Source organism: Notolepis coatsorum (assembly GCF_963971535.1).
Source record: "Notolepis coatsorum genome assembly, chromosome: 10".
Lineage (NCBI taxonomy): Eukaryota > Metazoa > Chordata > Actinopteri > Aulopiformes > Paralepididae > Notolepis > Notolepis coatsorum.
In genome coordinates this window covers 45,096,652-45,118,972 of record NC_140174.1, presented here as the reverse complement: position 1 = coordinate 45,118,972, position 22,321 = coordinate 45,096,652, and positions in this window count along the sequence as shown.

Genomic DNA, 22,321 nt, shown 5'->3' with positions numbered 1-22,321 from the left:
GTGTGTGTGTGTGTGTGTGTGTGTGTGTGTGTGTGTGTGTGTGTGTGTATGTGTGTGTGTGTGTGTGTGTGTGTGTGTGTGTGTGTGTGTGTGTGTGTGTGTGTCTGTGTGAGTGTGTCTGTGTGAGTGTGTCTGTCTGTTTTACCTTTTTTTTGCGTGCATGTGTGCGTGTGTGTCTCAGGATGCCACATGTCAACGTACCGCACTACCGCATGCAGCAAGGGGTGGTGTGACCTTCACCCCTTTTATTGAATTAAAGTTTTAGTTATGGAGTGAGAAAGACAGTGAGGGTGAAATGCGAGAAGGGGAGGTTTGGGGGGGTCAGGGACATTGTCATCGACTTAATACTGTATGTCACTAATCATCATCATCATCATCATCACCATCAACCTTTATTTAATTCTTGGAGATACAAGGGCAGCAGGGCAGGCTGAGGATAGGGAAGGAAGAGAGAGAGAGCATGCCAGAAATTAATCTGCTAAAGTCAAGTAAACAGAGAGGTTATAACCAGCAAATGTTGTTTGGTGAGACAGTACACCCTAATAGGCAAAACTAATATTTTAATATATCACTATGAAACTTTCCCAGTTTGTTATGTACATAAAAGCTAAGAAAAAATGTATTGCAAGTTTTAAGAATGTTATGTTTATATATGCAAATGAGGCACTTCCTCATTAAATATGCAAACAATTGCACATATCGCCAAGACACGAATCACCAACATGGATAATGCCAGATTCAAAAACTTGGTTTAATTTTGTTGATACACATTTCCGCCTAGTTTTGGTATAAAATGTACTATAAACCCGGCTATGAATGATATATCAACAAACCCTTTTGCAATTAGAAGCAGGATATGGATAGGAAGAAATGTGGAATGTTTGGTGTGTGTAGGTAGCAGCCATGTAGGTACTAGGGATTGGGAAATGGAGGTCCATCTCTTTGTGTGTAAGTAAAATGCATATAACGAATGAGTATTGCGTTCTCGATGAACAACCTACCTATATCTATTTTAGTGATTGGCTGCTGATACAAAGCATGTTGTCAAGTTTGGTTGCGATAAGATTGTACGTCACAAATAGAGGTTTCCAACTATACCAAGGTTGCCATGGTGCACACAGTAGCCCCTTCAGAACATTTGTGCGTAAAAGTAGTAACTTTTGGCGAATTTATGACTAATTTACGGATGCAATCAGGCAAAATGAAGTAAAATAAACAACTAAATGTGTGTTATTGACGTTTTATTGTCACTAGTTTCATAGAAGACATGTTTAGGAAGCAAAATATAACAAAATCTCAATATTGTCGGAACAAAAGCTAAAAGGCGATTTCGGGGGTACTGTCTCACCTTATTAGAGCTCAAAGGTAATGTTTAGTAAGAGTTATTAATGCTTTAACATCTGGCAGCTGATTCCACACCAAATAAGCTATAACAACAGTAGGGCAACAGTGGCTCAGGAGGTAGAGTGGTCGTCTGGGCCCAGTATCAAAACGTTTAATCTCAATCAGATCCGATCAGCTTTTGAAATCCCATTTTTTGTGATCCAGGATCAGACAACTGGGCCAGATTTTGTCGCGGTATTTCAAAGCAATTCAGGATAGGATCACCCTGATCCAGATCAAGACTTTTCAAGATTACTAGATCCTGACATTTACTTGCCATCTTATTTAAATTTAAACATAATTTTTTATAAATTGTATAGTACATTTTGCTCTGGTAATCCACTGGAAATCCACCCCTCTGGTGGAATCAAGATAATCCAGTTTTTCAAACTGATCCCAATCCTGTGTTTGAAGATTTGATCCAGATTAAAGCTTGGATTTGTTTGGTTTTGAACAGATAGGGATTAAAAGTTTTGAACTACTGGGCCCTGGGAATGAGAAGGTTCCCGGTTCAATTATAGCTCCTCCCGGCAGCATGTTGAGCAAGACACTTAACGTTAGGTTATGACTATAACCAAGTTCTGTTAACACTAGTGGACGCTCTGCGTCTCATTGCATATATCTCGCTTCAGCATATATACACTGAATACATTTCAAAATGTACCTTTAAATGCCAGCATTCATCTGGCCACACCCCCATCCGCTTACCTATATAAGCAGGGGTGGTGCCACACACTCATCTCCTTCCCAACAAATTTCACCACAATGAAAAATCAATTGCCGCAGCGGCGTCTAGATGCAGAGCGTCCACTAGTGTTAACAGAACTTGGTTATAGTCATAACCTAACGTTCTGTATCACACTAGCTCCCGCTCTGCGTCTCATTGCATAATAGGAGCTGAGCGGGAGCTAGAAGCTCGACAAATACACCCCGCTGAGGCCCCCCACAGCCATCAGATCAGGGAGGACCGAGCCCCCCCGACCCCCCCTAATGGAGGGCACCCCCCCTATTAGAGGTTTCCCGGGAGGGCGACGGACCCGACCGTGCGAAGAGGCACTCAAGCAACTCAACGCACAGGGTGAGCAGACCGTTCTTTACCCCACGACTACACACACGCACAACCCGCATGCCACCCGGGAACGAACGGAGGAAACAACCTTGTTACTGCCCCCAGAATCACGGGGTCAAGGGCAAACCCAACCCCGTGGCAAGGCCGTAGCAGCGGAGCGCGAAGGAAGACCCAGACCCACCAAAGGGACTGGACCCCCTGGAACGGGGGCCCGGAGAAGTCCATGATGCCAGCATCAAGACCCCACCAGGTGGGCACTTAGTGACCCCGCCCCCCACATCGCCAGCGTATTCGGACAAAGGCCCCTCAGCCGAGCGGGCCCTGTCCCCCCAATAGTACACCGCCTGGCACACTGACCCTGCAGAACAGGCAGTCAGCATGGCCGTAAGCACACAAAAAAGGTTAACCAACGGAAGCAGGCAGCGCACCAGGGAAAAAACCAGGCAACAGGCTGTTAACCCTAGCCTGGAGACTGCGGACGAGACAGGTGCCAGAGGAGACAGCTGAACACAGCCGCCCTGGCGGAAGGGGCGTAAGCTGGCGGTGTTGCATGACCAAGCCTCCATTAAAAAAAACCCACCCAGAGGGGTTGAGGCAGAGAAGGCTGACACGATTGGCAGACGTCATGAACGTGCAGGGGCACCCTCAAACGGTGAACCCGGGAGTTGACACTGCTCCAACACACCAGGGAATCAACCACCTTGGTGTTACTCAATGCGGTGGTTGTTCCTATAACCCCTCAAGAAAAAACTCCAAAACACACCTGCGGGTATACACCGGCTATACCGCAGTACAAGTGTTTTAGTTTTCCAAAAAAGGGTTAACCCAGGCCTACGGGTCGACGAAACATTACTTCGGACCGGGCCCGGCGATACGGGAAGCACAGGGTCACCAGAGGAGGTCAAAGACCACCCCAACAGGCCCCTCTTCGCCATGCGTGAGAGAGGAGCGAAAAATAATGGAGAACCAGCCCCAAGCACACCGTACTTGGTATTCCCAGGCGGTCTCCCAACCAAGTACTAACCAGGACCAACCTGTGTAGCGGCCGAGATCTGATGAGATCGAGCGTGTACAGGTTGGCATGGCCGTAAGCCATTACGACAGTGCTGAGTAAAAAACGTACCCAACCAGGGTCTCCATAGTGCTTAACCCTGTGACACGCAGACCAACCTGGCATTTTTCCCCCTGAAAAAAGCCCAAGTCCCTCAGGGTACCAGAACAGCAGATCTGCATCCCCGGCGGACAACGGGTTCAACTGATCCGGACCAGCGTGACCAGAACCAGTCCCGTGCCCTAACCACGCCGACATGCCTACTCCAGGAGAAGGGGCAGATATGCGTGTTGATCTTAAACATGAAAAGAAGGCGCCACCCAGACGTTCGGGCGAACCGCGCCCGGTGGCCCACCCCCAGGGCGTGAGACCCCTCTACATATGTTCAGATCCATTCCGTCATCATCCCCCAGACATGAACGAGAATCCGTCGATGACAAAAACCAGGTCGTTGGATTTGGTCGTCGGAAGAGGAAAAACCTCCATCCCAGTTGCTTTATAAAAACTCCATTTTAACCTCAAGCAACCAAGGCGTGCCAGTCAGTCGCCTGTTTACAGAACACCCCGAACTAGCACTATACGTGCGTCGGGACACACCCACATCAATGAACAGGCTATTTAGACCTGTCATTGAATCCCCAAGGCGCCATGGGGAACGACAAGAGGGGTGTGACACTTCCTAACTCCAACTCTTTTTAGTAGAAAAGAAGGAAGCACCAACAGTATGTATCCCAGTCTACACAGCCGGGGGTAAACATTTTTCACATTTTTACATCCCACCACCCTCCCATAGGAAGGAGACGGGAATCCCCAGAGAGACTTCCCACGCGAGCTGTACAGATTGAAAAGAATATATTGCACCTTGAGCCATGTAAAAAATTGGATTTAGGGCTCTCCGGGGAGGAGGCACTGAACCCATACACACTCAATAATCGAATTTAATCGAATACATACACAATAGAGTAGGACTCCTTCTAGAGGGTCCACTCACCTTGACAATCTGAGGAGGAGGCTCTGTACTCTGAAGGAGGCTCCCTCACATGGAAGGAGGGGTCCCAACTCACAGAAGGCCCGAATAGGAGCTTGGTGAGGAGGAGCCCTGACCACCCCCCGAAACAGATCCATCACATGGACCTGAACAGCACACGGAAGTCCTACCAACAGAGACGCGCACGGTGACGTACTCTATGGTGGGGGAATTTCTGCGGTGCACACGCCCAATATTCCAGGCCGTGGGACCATGAAACTCACTCCCCCCCCCCCCCCCCCCCTCACCCCGTAACGTGCGGGACCGCAACGTGACAGGAACCTTGAAGGACAGGGGGTGTACCCCTGACCATCAGAAAAAAGGGGAAGAGGAAAGGTTACCAGTTCACCCCTTTACGACCCCACACCCATGATACGATGTAATGACAAAAAGAGAGTATGACACAGTCATAGTCAGCTCTATGAAGCGTCTGACAGCTTCACACAGCGCATGAGCTAACCTGCTATCTGATTTTTACTAAGGAAAAAAACACAGAATAGAGAGGGCTCTTCAAGAGCCCCGGTACCAAACTTACACATGTGCTTCTGTGGCTAGTCCAACCCAGTTGTAGGTCACATGACACACACAACCCATCATCACCTACAAAAAATGGCAAAAACACTCTACAGAGGAACGCCGTTTTTCATAATGAGAGAATACATAATTCTCGATTAGTATCGGCCACAGGCCTTGCTAAGCACACACGAAAGCGACCAAACAATCTTTTCTTTTAGGAAAATAAAGTTTCTCCAGCAGTCTTAGCACAACCTCAGCAATCAAGCTAAGGGTTACATCGCATCCCTACCACACAAAGACACAATGTAGTGCAACAACATGTCTGATAGGAGGATGAAGAAGTCCCCAGGGAACCGGGGGGAAACACAATCCTCCTACTTTACCCTTAATACGGCCAGTTAAAACAGGAAAACCTGTTAATATGTGAACACACTGTTCATTGTCATTACAGGCTGAGAAAAGAATATTCTTTACTCATTTGTCACTAAGCATAGCTTTATAGGTTAGTTAACCCCCTTAGTTGTGAGTACACGGTACATATAAACACACATGATGTTTCTCAACACAACAAACCAGATCATTTTCACATCTGAAACAACAACCCGATTTGCACGGAGAAGCTAAATACCTAGTGTCATGTACGAAGGTCTAACGGCCGCACCAAAGAGTATCTGGAGCAGGCTGTACATGAACAGAAACAGCCTCTCTCAGTAAATGTTTTCAAAATAGTCCCGGGCAGGTAGGTAATAACAAACACAAGACGTTGTTCCAAAATTAGTAAATGATATTTATTATGCCGGGTAGGAATTCAAACCTCCACTGATGGTTAGATCGGCCACAAAGGGAAAAAACAACCCACAAACAATTAACAAACAGGGAGAGGTATAAGGGGAGAACAAACAAGGGAAGTATAATACTAAACCAGTCTGGACAAACAAAGAAACACCACTCTAACCATGCCGCTCCAGTTTAGGATGAACACCAATCTACCTCCTATCCCTGGAGTGTAGGATGAACCACCACTCTAACCGTACAGCTCACGGTTTAGGATGAATCTAGGAAGGCCAACAAGATCTACATATATATATACTTAAACGTACAAGCTCACCTTCTTAAACAGAGAAACACCACTCTACCCATGCTGCTCACAGTGTAGGATGAATCCAAGGTGGCCAACAATATATATCTATCTCCCACAAACATGTAAAGCACAATGGCAACCTCACTCTACTCAAAGACTGAGCAATTGACTGAGAATGAGGCGCGCAGACGTGTGTGTGCTGTCAGGTATTTGGCTACCCATCCCTCCCGATGTGATTGCCATCAGCTGTCATTCATTAGGCAATCAGCACTCTTCAGTAGGAATGGGCAGCACCTGACAGGGAGAGAAAAGAGACATCATTAGCTCTCATGTTCCACACACACACATCACATACAAAACATAACACATTAAATATACTAACCTGATGTTCAGAAGGTGTCATAAATACAGTAATAATGGTAATGACAAACCCACGTACCCAGGTACGTCACACCTCCCCCCATAAGAGCGAACCTGTAGGGTTAGCAAAACATTATTACTTATTACCCAACATCAGATTAGTACCACCCACCAGGAAAAACAGAAACAACAACAACCTCTACTTTGACAGGCCGCACCGCCGATACCGTCCTGTCAACAGGAGACAACAAACTGGAAACTTCCTGGGAAAACAAAAAACACAAAAAATCATCTCATCGCGCCTAACAGGACAGCACACAGGGAAACAATCCTCTCCTGTTGCGTCACAAAAAACAACATGGTCAGGATCCAAAATGATGCCACTCAAATTAGAAACTTGGTACCGGCTGGAACAATGACTTTCCTCAGAGGTATCACCTCCGGGAAACAGGTGGAACCACATATAATAGTCAACATGTAATGAATTTCCGCCCTTGTTCTAGGCAGATGACAGACACATGTTCAAAAGGTTCCCCCATGTTTTAGCTATATCTAAATTAGCAGACTACACATGGTCACGTGCCACCATTCACATGTAATGTCCACATATCATCAGCAACACAATTTGACGCTTTGTATTCCAGTCTTCTCCAAACTGCAAGCCCGTCACACCTGGCCTAGCTACCCAGGTGCGCATCAACACTCCCTTTTCTATCAAAAAGGTGTGTTTCTTACTATCAGCAGTACTGGCTACTGCCGCGAAACAGCTTGTTAGTGAAGAATCATTCCGCTGGGCATCAATCAACGCCTGACGTGCCAGTGGCAAGGGCACGTCAGGGAACTTTGACTCCACCCGCATCCTCTGAACACCACTCACACTCTCCCCCATCGTGCCACTAGATGGCCACCTGTCCTGTGCCTTGGTGACAACACAAGCAGAAAAAACATTGGGGTGATTATTAATCAATACATCACAACACAAGTCAGTTAATGGAGCGTTTTCAACCTCCAACACAGGGATCACACTCTCCCCAGCAATATCGTTCCCCATGATAAACTCAATGCCCTCCACAGAGAAACATGGGCGAACGGCGACCGGAAAACAACCTGTGATAAGATCTGACTGTACATGCACCTTATGTAACGGCACGCGCACACACCCCATTTCTATACCTCTTACCATCGCACTAGACTGACAGTAAGAGTTTTCATTCAGCGGTAAGACATCAGCCAGGATGCACTCTGTACTCTGTACTCCGTACTCTGCACTCTGCATTCCGCACTCAGTACTCTGCACTCAGTACTCTGCACTCTGCACTCTGTACTCTGTACCCTGTACTCTGTACTCTGCACCCTGCACGGTGTGTACTCTGTACTCTGTACCCTGCACGGTGTGTACTCTGTACTCTGTACCACAGAATATAGTTATGAAAGAAAATATACTCCCGTAGCAACACACAATACTACCCCAATACTACACCGAATCAGACTTCAATAAGCCCCACAAAATAGCCACTCACCTATGGTACTCAATAATGTCCCTGTGCAACACTCAACAGCCACATTATGCAGTATGACAACCTGACCAATTCGATTCAATATCCACATCTAACATTCATGAAAACAATAAATGTCGGTTCTAACCACCTAATTAGGATCACACTGGGTAACACTAACTACCCCGTCTAAACTACTTTCCTAGCGGAATGACGACTACACATATCTTCAGTCGCTTACCGATTTCATTGCGCACTCCACCGGAATAGACGACACGTGCCCCCCACACCCTAACAAGCAGGTGATCCACCCTTTACCTATGTGGAAAAAAATAGAATGGTTAAGAGCATAACTTACAACAATGGTTTACAACAGTCAAGTGTGCAGCATGGAAAAAATTGACATATAATAATATAACTTACCAAATGAACAAAACGCCACCTACCTGACACGCTCCAATCGACAAGTCCACATGTCACATAACAACAAGGAACTATACAATTGTGCAAACTAACGAGCCCCCATGTCATGTACGAAGGTCTAACGACCGCACCAAAGAGTATCTGGAGCAGGCTGTACATGAACAGAAACAGCCTCTCTCAGTAAATGTTTTCAAAATAGTCCCGGGCAGGTAGGTAATAACAAACACAAGACGTTGTTCCAAAATTAGTAAATGATATTTATTATGCCGGGTAGGAATTCAAACCTCCACTGATGGTTAGATCGGCCACAAAGGGAAAAAACAACCCACAAACAATTAACAAACAGGGAGAGGTATAAGGGGAGAACAAACAAGGGAAGTATAATACTAAACCAGTCTGGACAAACAAAGAAACACCACTCTAACCATGCCGCTCCAGTTTAGGATGAACACCAATCTACCTCCTATCCCTGGAGTGTAGGATGAACCACCACTCTAACCGTACAGCTCACGGTTTAGGATGAATCTAGGAAGGCCAACAAGATCTACATATATATATACTTAAACGTACAAGCTCACCTTCTTAAACAGAGAAACACCACTCTACCCATGCTGCTCACAGTGTAGGATGAATCCAAGGTGGCCAACAATATATATATATCTCCCACAAACATGTAAAGCACAATGGCAACCTCACTCTACTCAAAGACTGAGCAATTGACTGAGAATGAGGCGCGCAGACGTGTGTGTGCTGTCAGGTATTTGGCTACCCATCCCTCCTGATGTGATTGCCATCAGCTGTCATTCATTAGGCAATCAGCACTCTTCAGTAGGAATGGGCAGCACCTGACAGGGAGAGAAAAGAGACATCATTAGCTCTCATGTTCCACACACACACATCACATACAAAACATAACACATTAAATATACTAACCTGATTTTCAGAAGGTGTCATAAATACAATAATAATGGTAATGACCAACCCACGTACCCAGGTACGTCACACCTAGTGACAAGACAATTCACACACAACTCGCGTCGTATCCTAAATGTAGTGCAGTAACACTCGTTTTGGAAAACATCGTTATTTACAAAACATTTAGAAGGGAAAGCCAGAAGAAGTGTACAAGGTCTGGTCAGACCTGGCCTACCCGGAGCGTAGATCAACGAAGTGCAGTCTCAAGACACCGTAGAAAACACAGCCGTCCTGTGTTGTTCGATCTGGGCAGCGTCGCCGCTCCAACCCGTCGCTACGGTCCCCTTTGTTGACGCAGGCTTTGCCGTCCTGGCCCAGGGCAGGTTCGACGAACATCCTCTGTCAAAGATGACGTCGTAGTCAAGAGTGTTTAAAACATGTTATAATCAAAGCACGTTCAACAGAGTAGCATTAAGCTAACGGCCGCTCCAACCGTCGGTCGCTACTGCCCCTGCCCGCGAGACGCCGAGCGAACGGCGCACGCGACCAGAGGGGAGCTCGCGGCGGCGCACGAGGAGCCGGAGCTACCCCGTGCTGGGCCTTGGCCGATAGCAGCAAGCAGCAAACGTTTCCTAGTGATCACAGCAGGCTAGCGCCGCAGCTAACAGCTGACTGGCTAACAGTAGGCCCAACCTATGTAGGCCACGCAGTGATCACAGCAGGCTAACGCCGCAGCTAACAGCTGACTGGCTAACCGTAAGCTAAGCAGCTATCACCTGAACTTGTACACAATGATATAACACTCACCCAGACAGGCCGCCGTTCTGAAACCCAAGTTCTCAAGTTCTTTAATAGTTGTCATACAGAAGTACAGAATACTTTCATACAAAATGCTTCTTACTGTTACGCTCCAGAGACTGTGCTAGACAAGATAGTATCAAATAACATAATAACATAATATAGCATGAATTTAGAAGAAGAAAAATGAGGTCACAGTGTTCGGTATAGACATATGTACAATGTTCTGAGTTACCATATAATATACAATACACAATACTATGCAGTGTACTAATGTACAGTACTATCTAGTGCAAAGCAGAAATGGGATGAGGTACAATTTTAGGTACAATTTACAGTAAGGTGTACGAGTTGTAGTGCAATCCTTCATCCATAAATATAAAGTGTGGGGAGTGGGTGCTACAGTGTGTTTGTTTAAAGTGGGTGTGTGCTATAAAGTGTGTGGAGTGGGTGCTACAGTGTGTTTGTTTAGCAGCTACAGTTCATTGTTCGTTTAGCAGCCTGATGGCCTGGGGATAGAAGCTTCTTCTGAGTCTTTCTGTGCTCGCCTTGAGACTCCGGTATCGCTTGCCTGACCGCAGCAGTTCAAAGAGGCAGTTGTTCGGGTGACTGGAGTCTTTAATGATTCTCTTAGCCTTGCCCTTGCAACGCTTGTAGTAAATGTTCTGGAGGGTGGGGAGCCCCCCTCCAATTGTGCGTTCGGCTGAACGTGTCACTCTTTGTAGTCTGCTTCAGTCTTGTGCAGTGCTATTCCCAAACCAGGAGGTGATGTTGCCGGTCAAGATGCTCTCTATTGTACATGAGTAGAAGTTCTTAAGGATCTTCTGGCTGACTTGGAACTTCCTTAGGCGCCTGAGGAAGTAGAGGCGTTGTCGTGCCTTCTTCACAACACTGTCAATGTGTGTGGTCCATGTCAAGTCCTCGGATATGTAGGCTCCGAGGTACTTAAAGCTGTTGACTCTCTCAACCGGTGCCCCGTCGATGCTGAGGGGGCTGTAGTCCTTGACCCCCGACCTCCTGAAGTCCACAATCATCTCCTTTGTTTTGCTGACGTTCAGGGAGAGGCTGTTTTCCTGGCACCATCCCGCCAGGACCTTGACCTCTTCCAGGTAGGCCCTCTCGTCGTTGGCAGAGATCAGGCCCACCACCACTGTGTCGTCAGCAAATTTGATGATTGTATTGCTACTCCGCTGAGCCACACAGTCGTGTGTGTACAGGGAGTAGAGGAGGGGACTCAGAACACAGCCCTGGGGGGCCCCTATGTTGAGGGTGATGGATGAGGAGGTGCAGTTGCCTGCTCTCACCACCTGGGGTCTGCCAGTCAGGAAGTCCAACCCTCCTCACTTTTTAAGAGAAAAGAGAAACAAGTTGTTAACACAGTTTTACAACGGTGATTTTACCAACACCCGACGGAGCCAGCACAATACCTAACTGGCCTGTGTAGCTGACTTTGAACACAGATCTTCCGCTAAAGAACATCTATGCCCATATCTCCTCGTGAGGGAATACTCTCATTTCGTTATGAAAGATGGGGCCTTAACACGGTGACAGAGAGATATCCACTCGTCCAGAAAACACAGGGATCACCAGTGTTAATGGTCGTGGCCCACTAGTCAAACTATAATGGGCTTCAGATCAAGGTCTTCCGCTGCTGCCCAAGAGGCTGAACCAAAAGACCTTAAACTGGGGCCGGTGTTCGTAAACATTGTCAGTTAGCCCCCATAGCACTAACAGACAAGTGGAGCCGCAAGCAAACAGTACTCACCCAACCTGAAACCCACCGCTTCTCACAACAGCGGCGCGTCCTACAGTTCAGCTGTGCCCTGAAAGGTTTCACCCCAACCAACACAGCAAGGAACTGCAGTTGAGAGGCATGCAGCGGCGTGCTCCCAATACGAAAACCGGTGGAGGATTTTAGAATGATCATCATCTTCCAGACACTCCAGTACGAAGACAATATCGCCGTATTTTCTCGAAAATAGTGAGAGAGAAAATAAAGATATGATGTCAACGTATCTCCTTGTTCTTCCTTTCCTCAGAGTAAATATATTTCTCCACGTCAAGTGGGCATATAGCAACACGTTGCTTGTGATGAAATTTGAGAAGGAGATGAGTGTGTGGCACCACCCCTGCTTATATAGGTAAGCGGATGGGGGTGTGGCCAGATGAATGCTGGCATTTAAAGGTACATTTTGAAATTTATTCAGTGTATATATGCTGAAGCGAGATATATGCAATGAGACGCAGAGCGGGAGCTAGTGTGATACAGAACACTCTAACTGCTCCCGATGAGCAGGGTGGCTCCTTGGTCGCCTCTGCCGTCGGTGTGTGAATGTGTGCGTGAATGGGTGAATGTGAGGCATAAGTTGTAAAGCTTTGGATACAAGCGCTATATAAATGCAGTCCATTTACCATAACGTTATGTACTGTAATAATATTATGTAATAACGTTAGGTAGCACTTACCTGTTCTCCACCACATCTAACTCACCCGAAACTAACTGCCTTGAATCCTGTAATAATTCATCATAATTATATTGTCATCACTTGTTGTCAGCTTACCTTATGCCTTCACATGATTTTAATTTCAGCAAACGCAAATAAAAATAAATTCAGTCATTTGTACTTCAGCGGGTGATTTGTACTTCAGCGGTTAAATTACAATTTGTCTTGCAGTCCTACTTGAAACAAACAAGAACATCTAAAACATGATCAATTGGATTCTGAACAGGTATGACTCACTCTGGGTTGGCATTGAAAGCCTTTGCTTGTCAGCCGAGATTTCTTAAATGTCTCCCATTTATTCACAACATTGAACAGTGTTTAACAACTTGACCCCTGACCGGCTCCCTGTTTCTCTCCCCGCCTCCCCTCTCCGGTCCTCTGTCCCCGTCCCCACCCCCCCTCGTCGGGCCTCTGTTCCCAGCTCCTCAAGTTCTCAAGTTCTTTAATAGTTGTCATACAGAAGTACAGAATACTTTCATACAAAATGCTTCTTACTGTTACGCTCCAGAGACTGTGCTAGACAAGATAGTATCAAATAACATAATAACATAATATAGCATGAATTTAGAAGAAGAAAATGAGGTCACAGTGTTCGGTATAGACATATGTACAATGTTCTGAGTTACCATATAATATACAATACACAATACTATGCAGTGTACTAATGTACAGTACTATCTAGTGCAAAGCAGAAATGGGATGAGGTACAATTTTAGGTACAATTTACAGTAAGGTGTACGAGTTGTAGTGCAATCCTTCATCCATAAATATAAAGTGTGGGGAGTGGGTGCTACAGTGTGTTTGTTTAAAGTGGGTGTGTGCTATAAAGTGTGTGGAGTGGGTGCTACAGTGTGTTTGTTTAAAGTGAGTGTGTGCGTGTGGATGTGTGTGCTATGTGTGTTTGGTGGTTGTTGTTGTGTAGTGTTCATTCATTGTTCGTTTAGCAGCCTGATGGCCTGGGGATAGAAGCTACTTCTGAGTCTTTCTGTGCTCGCCTTGAGACTCCTGTATCGCTTGCCTGACGGCAGCAGTTCAAAGAGGCAGTTGTTCGGGTGGCTCGAGTCCTTAATAATTCTCTTAGCCTTCCCCTTGCAACGCTTGTAGTAAATGTTCTGGAGGGTGGGGAGCCCCCCTCCAATTGTGCGTTCGGCTGAACGTGTCACTCTTTGTAGTCTGCTTTGGTCTTTTGCAGTGCTATTCCCAAACCAGGAGGTGATGTTGCCGGTCAAGATGCTCTCTATTGTACATGAGTAGAAGTTCTTAAGGATCTTCTGGCTGACTTGGAACTTCCTTAGGCGCCTGAGGAAGTAGAGGCGTTGTCGTGCCTTCTTCACCACACTGTTAATGTGTGTGGTCCATGTCAAGTCCTCGGATATGTAGGCTCCGAGGTACTTGAAGCTGTTGACTCTCTCAACCGGTGCCCCGTCGATGCTGAGGGGGCTGTAGTCCTTGACCCCCGACCTCCTGAAGTCCACAATCATCTCCTTTGTTTTGCTGACGTTCAGGGAGAGGCTGTTTTCCTGGCACCATCCCGCCAGGACCTTGACCTCTTCCAGGTAGGCCCTCTCGTCGTTGGCAGAGATCAGGCCCACCACCACTGTGTCGTCAGCAAATTTGACGATTGTATTGCTACTCCGCTGAGCCACACAGTCGTGTGTGTACAGGGAGTAGAGGAGGGGACTCAGAACACAGCCCTGGGGGGCCCCTATGTTGAGGGTGATGGATGAGGAGGTGCAGTTGCCTGCTCTCACCACCTGGGGTCTGCCAGTCAGGAAGTCCAAGACCCACTGGCAGAGGTCATAGCCCAAGCCCAGGTCCCTGAGCTTGGCTATGAGTATGGAGGGGACTATGGTATTGAATGCCGAGCTGTAGTCGATGAATAGCATTCTCACATAGTTCCCCTGCCTCTTGTCCAGGTGTGATGCTGCTGTGTGCAGCACATGGGATATGGCGTCCTCCGTGGACCTGTTGGGGCGGTATGCAAATTGCAGGGGGTCCATGTTGATGGGGAGGGAGGAGCAGATGTAGCCCTTTACTAGCTTCTCGAAGCACTTCATGGCTATGGAGGTGAGAGCTACAGGGCGGTAGTCGTTGAGGCAAGCAGGCTTGGATTTTTTGGGTACAGGGATAATAGTGGACTTCTTCAGGCAGGTGGGGATGACAGCCTGTTCTAAGGACAGGTTAAATATGTCAGTGAATACTGGGGCCAGTTGGTCGGCACAGACTTTTAGGACGCGGCCGGGGATGCCGTCTGGACCTGCTGCCTTCCTGATATTCACTTTTTTAAAGGTCCGCCTCACCTCATGCTCTGTTACCCTGAACACTGCGCCTCCATCAGCAGCCGACCCCCCCCCCCCCCATTGCCGAGGCTTGTGAGCTGGTGTTGTTATTACCAGCATCAAACCTCGCATAGAAGGTATTGAGGTCATTTGCTAAGGAGATGTCACTGTTCAGTTTGAGGGAGGCGCCTTTGTAGTCTGTCATCGTTTTGAGCCCCTGCCACATAGCTCTAGAGTCAGCTTGTTCAAACTGGAGTTCAATTTTATCCCTGTAGCGTCGTTTGGCCTCTGACACAGTCCTCCTTACGTTGTATCGCGCCACCTTGTGGTCATTCATGTTGCCTGCCTCTAGGCCGTCGTTGTATGCTTTGGTGCGCTCTCTCAGAGCTTCACGGACGGATTTGTCTACCCAGGGTTTTTGATTTGGGTAAACTTTCATTTTGGTAGTGGGGATTGTTTCTTTCACCCTAGTACAAACATAGTCCAGCACTGTCTCCGTGTAGGCATTAATGTTATCTGTGTCGCGGAACACATTCCAGTCTGTGTTGTGAAACACTGACCGGATCGTATCCTCTGACGTCACATCCCATTTCTGCACCTCTCGCGAGACTACGGGAGTACTTTTAATTTTCTGTCTGTACTTCGGTGTAAGAAAAATTGATGCGTGATCTGACTTACCGAAGCCACTATCAGAATGAGCCTTGTAGCCACCTTTAAATTGCGTGTAACAGTGATCTAGGATGTTACCGCCTCTGGTGTTGCAAGTCACATGCTGATAGAAGTCGGGCAATACCTTTCTCAGATTGGCGCTATTGAAATCTCCCAGAACTAAAATGGCGGCGTTAACATTCGCCTCTTGGATTCTGTTTACCTCGTCGTGTAGTCTGGAGAGCGCAACCTTGTTGCTGGCTTCAGCTTGCGGTGGAATATACACTCCGACCAGGACGATCGCCGTTAACTCCCTCGGGAGGAAGAAAGGACGACACTTGATGGTTATATATTCCAGTTCTGGGGAGCAGTGGTTGGATAGTTCCTTCACGTTCGTTGGGTCACTCCAATTTTTGTTAAACATGAAGGCAATACCCCCTCCACGTTGTTTACCGGACACTGATGATGACCGATCCTTTCTATGGATAAAGAAGTGATCCGCTGGTTGAATCGCGTGATCTGGAACCTCCGGCGTCAGCCATGTTTCGGTGAAGCAAAGGACATTGCAGTCCCTAACGTCTCTTTGATATTGAATCCTTGCTCGGATGTCATCCAGTTTATTGTCTATTGATTGTACATTGGCTAGCAATATACTGGGAAGTGGTGTACGATGGCGTCTGGATCTCAGCCTGTTTCGGATCCCAGCCCTCTTTCCTCGTCGTCTTTTCCTGGGCTCTGGGAACAAAGGGTCTGGTCCTAATCTCCGGAGGATTTCTTCAGGCCATTGATGTGGTTCGGAAAGCTGATCCAGCGAGTAATCCAGTTGGTAAGTTTCCCGTAATCCAATGTCTATGAGTGACTGACGGTCATATACATTAAATGCACCAACAGTTGGTACGCACAAAACTCTAAAAACTATAAATATTAACAAAAGTAAACACAGTCTCGACGGAGCGAACAGAGAGGCAGCCGAACGGGGCGGCCCCCCTCTCCAAATCTCTGCACCCATCCCCACCCCCCCTCGTCAGGCCTCTGTCCCCGGGTCCAGCCCCCCTCTCCGGGCCTCTGTTCCCGTCCCCACCCCCCCTCGTCGGGCCTCTGTTCCCAGCTCCAGCCCCCCTCTCCAAATCTCTGCACCCATCCCCACCCCCCCTCGTCAGGCCTCTGTCCCCGGGTCCAGCCCCCCTCTCCGGGCCTCTGTTCCCGTCCCCACCCCCCCTCGTTGGGCCTCTGTTCCCAGCTCCAGCCCCCCTCTCCAAATCTCTGCACCCATCCCCACCCCCTCTCGTCAGGCCTCTGTCCCCGGGTCCAGCCCCCCTCTCCGGGCCTCTGTTCCCGTCCCCACCCCCCCTCTCCGGGCCTCTGTCCCCATCCCCACCCCCCCTCTCCGGGCCTCTGCACCCATTTTCAGGCCCCCTGGCTGCTATGACCATCCTGGGTTCTTTGCTCGGGCTCCCGGCCCCAGTTCTCCGGGTCCTCGCCCTCACCTCAGTCCGGAGTCTCGGCCTCTTGCCTCGCCCATTCCCGGACGTTATCGAGCATCTGGAAGCCGCCCGTTAGGGGGGGGGGGGGGGGGGTACTGTAACGATCCCAGGTACTGGGGGGCCTGGGTTAAGGAGAACAATAACACTGGACACTGTAACGATCACAGGTCCTGGGGGGCCTGGGTTAAGGAGAACAATAACACTGGACACTCTCTACCTCCTTTCAATGATATCATACCACCCTCTAGTGGTCACCAGCAGATGGTGCAGGCTGTCACATTAAACGTGTTGACTAATGTAATTCACATAATTAATAGTATGGTTAATGTGATTTTGTGGTGTGTGTTGTGATTGTTGTCGTTCCATTCCCTGGTGTGATGTTCTCTCCTGTCTGGTGTTGTTGTAATCTTGCTTGTGTTTAGTTGGTTAAATATTGTGTTAGACTGGCCTGGCCAGGTGTTGCCAATGTTAATTAGTCAGGGTATATACTGTATGTGTGTTTCTCTCTCTCCTCGTCGTGGCGTCATTTCCTCCTGTTACCTGTTTCCTGCCCACGTCGTTGCTCCCCCTTGGTTGTCTAGTAAGTGTAGTGTTTGTTTTTGCCTGTTCATTTTACGTTTCTCCAGTTTATTGTTCTTATGTCAGTTCGTTTGTGCCATTTACTTTCGTTTGTTTGTGCTCCAAGTCTTTTGTTATCATACCAGCAAGGCTGTGTTGTTATTGTCTGTTTCGTGTAGTGCTTGGTGAACCTCAGTAAAGAGTCATTATCTACACGAATTCTGCCGTCTCCGTTTCCTCCATTCACCAGTCATTCTGCAGTTTCGATGCTCTCCGGTCTTTCCGCATATTGGGTTCTACTTTCCCCCCAGCCTCGTAACAGTAGAGTATCAATGAAGGACGGGCAAGATACATCTAAAACTGACAAAGATTGAGAAATTCCATACTTCTACATTTTGTTGAATATAGGTACTATAAAGAATCACAGAATGTCCATTCAAATTGAGCAAGTGTAGCGTGTTATTTATATGTTAGCTAGCTTGTTTTACACACAATACCTATGTTACGCACCCCAGTGTGGGGGCGCAACACAAGGCAATAGACATAGTGGGTGAGGATGCAGCGACACAAAACCAGGAAACAGTTTGCAAAATAATAGTATTTATTTACAAACACAAAGCAACACAGAGAGCAAGGAGGACTACCAGTGCACGCCCGGCACTCACTCTAAGCTGGTGTCTCTAACATCAGGTCACCTACGTGATGCAAAATGTAGACCCCAGGGTATCTTCCTGTCCTCAATTGTCCCTGTGTGCGAAACAAACGATTAATATACAGAGAAAACGAATCACCATAGGCTGGGTGAACATGGATCAAAACAAATATACAGAGGTTAGGATTTCAACAAAAATGTGCAACAAACTATAATGACTCCACAAAAGATATGTTTCACTAAACACTAAAGAGCGCAAAGACCCAGCGCTCTGCCACCAGCTCTCACACAAAAGATTCCAAAAGAGCCACAGCTCTACACAACACAAAAACACGAAAGATACAGCTCTACAATAAAGGTTAACACAAAAGATAGGGTTCTACAAACCCACCGCGCAATGAACCAGAGCATTGACCAGCTCTACCAAAAGATACCTTAAGAGCCTCGGCTCTATACCAAAAGACAGAGAGCTCTACCACCAAAGACACAGAGAGAGCGAGAACTGACAGAGATGGGACACCTGAAGGGGGTGTGGGGGTTGATTGCAGATTGGCATCAGGTGCTGCTGGGGAAGGACTGAGACTCTGATTGACCAGCTGGTGCTGGGGACCGGAACCAGGGGATGCATCTGGGAAAACAGATATGGAGAAACAGGAGGGAGACAAAAGACAAGACAACCACAACTTGCCTACATACATAACATACCTAAATCCCCATACATAAAAGGACAGCATCCGTAACACCTACATACAGGTCAACCGCCTAGAATGTCTACTCAACATTATGATCATAAGGCGACAGGTCACAGGTTAAGTCACTGTCGTGCACATTACCGTATTAACTATAATACTATGACAGGTTAATCTTCCTATGATGCTCTGAAACCAGTTTTGAAACAGGATCTCAAAGTAACATTCAGCGAGGATGATTGGCAATCAGTCTGTGATATAAATTCCACCTCAAGTATACATACCTCTATCAGTGTGCCTCCAGAACATTATTCCCCAATACCTCCAATAATATATTTTTTTAAATGTAGGCTACCTTGTGTAATGCAACTATCTGTGTTTTAAATGCAGTGATGGGAATAACGGCGCTATAAGTAATGGCGTTACTAACGGCATTCGTTTTTTTACTCTTCCAATCTTAATAACGCCGTTAGCGTTACTGCAAAAAAATGCGGCGCGTTACTATGAATGAACCTGTTTCTTTCATCAGACAGATCTCTGCGCCGAGAGGCAATAATATGTTCTTCCTTGTTTAGTGGGCAGTGCGCGAGCCAAGCATACATGCTGACGATTGGCTGAGGTTGAATAAAATGTCATGGTAAGCCAATCAGAGGTGGAGGTGGGCGGGTGTCTAAAGCATCCAGAGTCTGACACACAGCGCGACAAGACAAGCGATCACTGATCAGTCAGCATGAGACTGCGGTCCGTGTAGTGTACGTTTTAAGCCCAAATAATGCAAAACAAATCCAACGAACAACACAAGCGACTCAGTCAACATGAGACCGCGGGTCCATGAGCGTTTTGTGTTCACTCTTTGCAGCGCAGGTGGCCCTATTCCCCGTACCTGGTTCAACTAAGTCGATCAAGAGTCCCATTATCCAGATTCAATTAACCCGATGTTTGAAGCCGGGATTTTCCTGTTCCTCGAAGGTGGATTCAGTCTCGTTAACTCGAACCAGACTTGATACTCAGGATCAGTGCGCGCGCCCGCCTCAGCCGAGAAGGCAGCAAGTGTCGAGAGCAGAGATCCTGATTTTCTAACGGCATTGATTGATTGATTGATTTAAAACTTTATTAACAGATTGCAGTACGGCTCAATAGCCTCGCCGACAAGTTAAATGCATAATCTATAGGCAAATTTTAAGTCCCTCATTACCCCAATCAATCAATCAGATTATATTTCTTTAAACGTGCTCTGCTGGCAGTAGGTTCATGGAATGGATAATCAAATGAGATCTTGCTAGCGAAAATAATTAGTTCAACAGTTTCAGAATAAGGATACGGCTCTCTTATCCATTGATGGATGTATGGTTGATGTTTCATATGTCTGCCACCGTGGTCTGATGGTCAAGCATTTTGTCTTTCACACGGACGACCCGCGTTCGAATCCCACTTCTTCTAGCTTTCTTTTTGAAATGTAAATACTTCAATTTGGTGCACGTTGAGAGCTATATAAAGAATGACATCCTCAATGCATGTAGATTTATAATATATTAACTTAAAACTAGGCTACTTTTGCGTATAATCATTAATATTATATTCCAAAAAAATCATATTGGAAACGCGGGGTCTCGAACCCGGGTCGCGGGCTTGCCAGGAGTGAACACTGCCGTTGGACCACTGTGCCAGACGGGATATATCCATTGTGTATCCAAGACCATCAATGGACAAGAGACCCGTGTTTAGAATATTTTTCTTTTGAATGAAGTTTTATCTCTTTATTCTCAAATGCATTAATCCCAGTTACAATATCACAATAACGTGTGAGTGATGATACAATTCAACAATCCTCAGATTCCTCGTAATTCATAATCCACAAAAACCACAATCCACGCATAGACACTTCAATTTTATGCTTGAATGAAACACAATTCAGGCGCTCCCACAGCGGAGAATATGAAAGGAATCAGAGCCAAACGAGCGATAGGTTTCAATCATTAAAAATATCCCAGCTGGATTCACATTTGCAATGCTGCGCGTTGTTAAAATAACCACATAATGTGTACATCGCACCTAGCGAGCGCCACGGTATATATAACGTGCATTATTTAGGACAACGTGAATTTAGTATCAGCATTTTGGGTCTATTTTACATTTCAAAAGCCCCCTCTGGAAGAATGAAGCACAAAAACGTAATTCAGAATGGTATAATGCAGATCCTAGACTGTGAGAATCATTTCAGGAAGCGAGCTCTCATTTCTTTGCGGGGGCGTGGCCATGGTTCATCCAGCTAACTGAACTTAAGCCTGCTCTCGACCAGGCTCAATCTTTTTGATCTGTTGTCATGGTGATTTGGACAATCGAGCGTCGGGGAACAGAAAGGTCCGGCTTAAGTCAGGCTATACTGGAAATTATCCGGCTAACTCAGTTAGCCAGGTACGGGGAACGGGGCCCTGAGTGGCTCTACTGCAGTGCCGACAGCCTTATCAACAGTGCTGCACTTCCTGGTTTAATAGCACAGGCTTCAGGTATCTCTGTATGTCATGCATGTCTTAAATGTCATGATTAGATTAGTTTAGATGATTCGATTAGATTCTTATATCTGTATGTTGTGTATGTCATTGATTGATTGATTGAAAAGTTTATTAACAGATTGCAGAATGGGTACAGTACAGTACAGCTCAATACATACAATTGTTAAGGGGATGCAGACCAGAGAAAGACTTTCGTCATAAATGTCATGAATTGAAAATGGGGGACCCTGATGTAAACAAGACAAAACTCTTTCTCTGGTCTGCATCCCCTTAACAATTGTGTGTATTGAGCCGTACTGTATTGTACCCATTCTGCAATCTGTTAATTAAAATGTTCAATCAATCAGTATATATTTGTTATTTATTTTTGGTATAGTGCTTAACAAGCATAATTTAATGTTGCCCAGTTGTGGCCTGTTGAGGGGCAATATATATCAAAAGTTCCAAAACATCTATTCTGTTTGTATTTGTATGATCCACTATATAAACATAGTAATTATAATATCTACATACATGGCATTTGATTGGAGGCTAGTCTCACTTTGTCCCACAGCAACATTAAAATAGTTTAGATTTGTGTATGTTGTTTATGTAAAAAAAAAATCTTGAAAGTAACGCAATAGTTACCTTTATAATTTGTAACTGAGTAAGTAATTTAGTTACTTTTTGGAAGAAGTAACTAGTAACTGTAACTAGTTACTTTTTTAAAGTAACTTGCCCAACACTGTTTAAATGTAATGGACCTGTGATGGTATCCAAAATGACTAGGAAAGTGGTACACTTTATTCAAGACATCCCAGATAAGCAATTTGTAATGTAATGCCTCAAAGCCTGTGCCTCTTGAACTATGCCCCCATATAGCTGAATTGTATTGC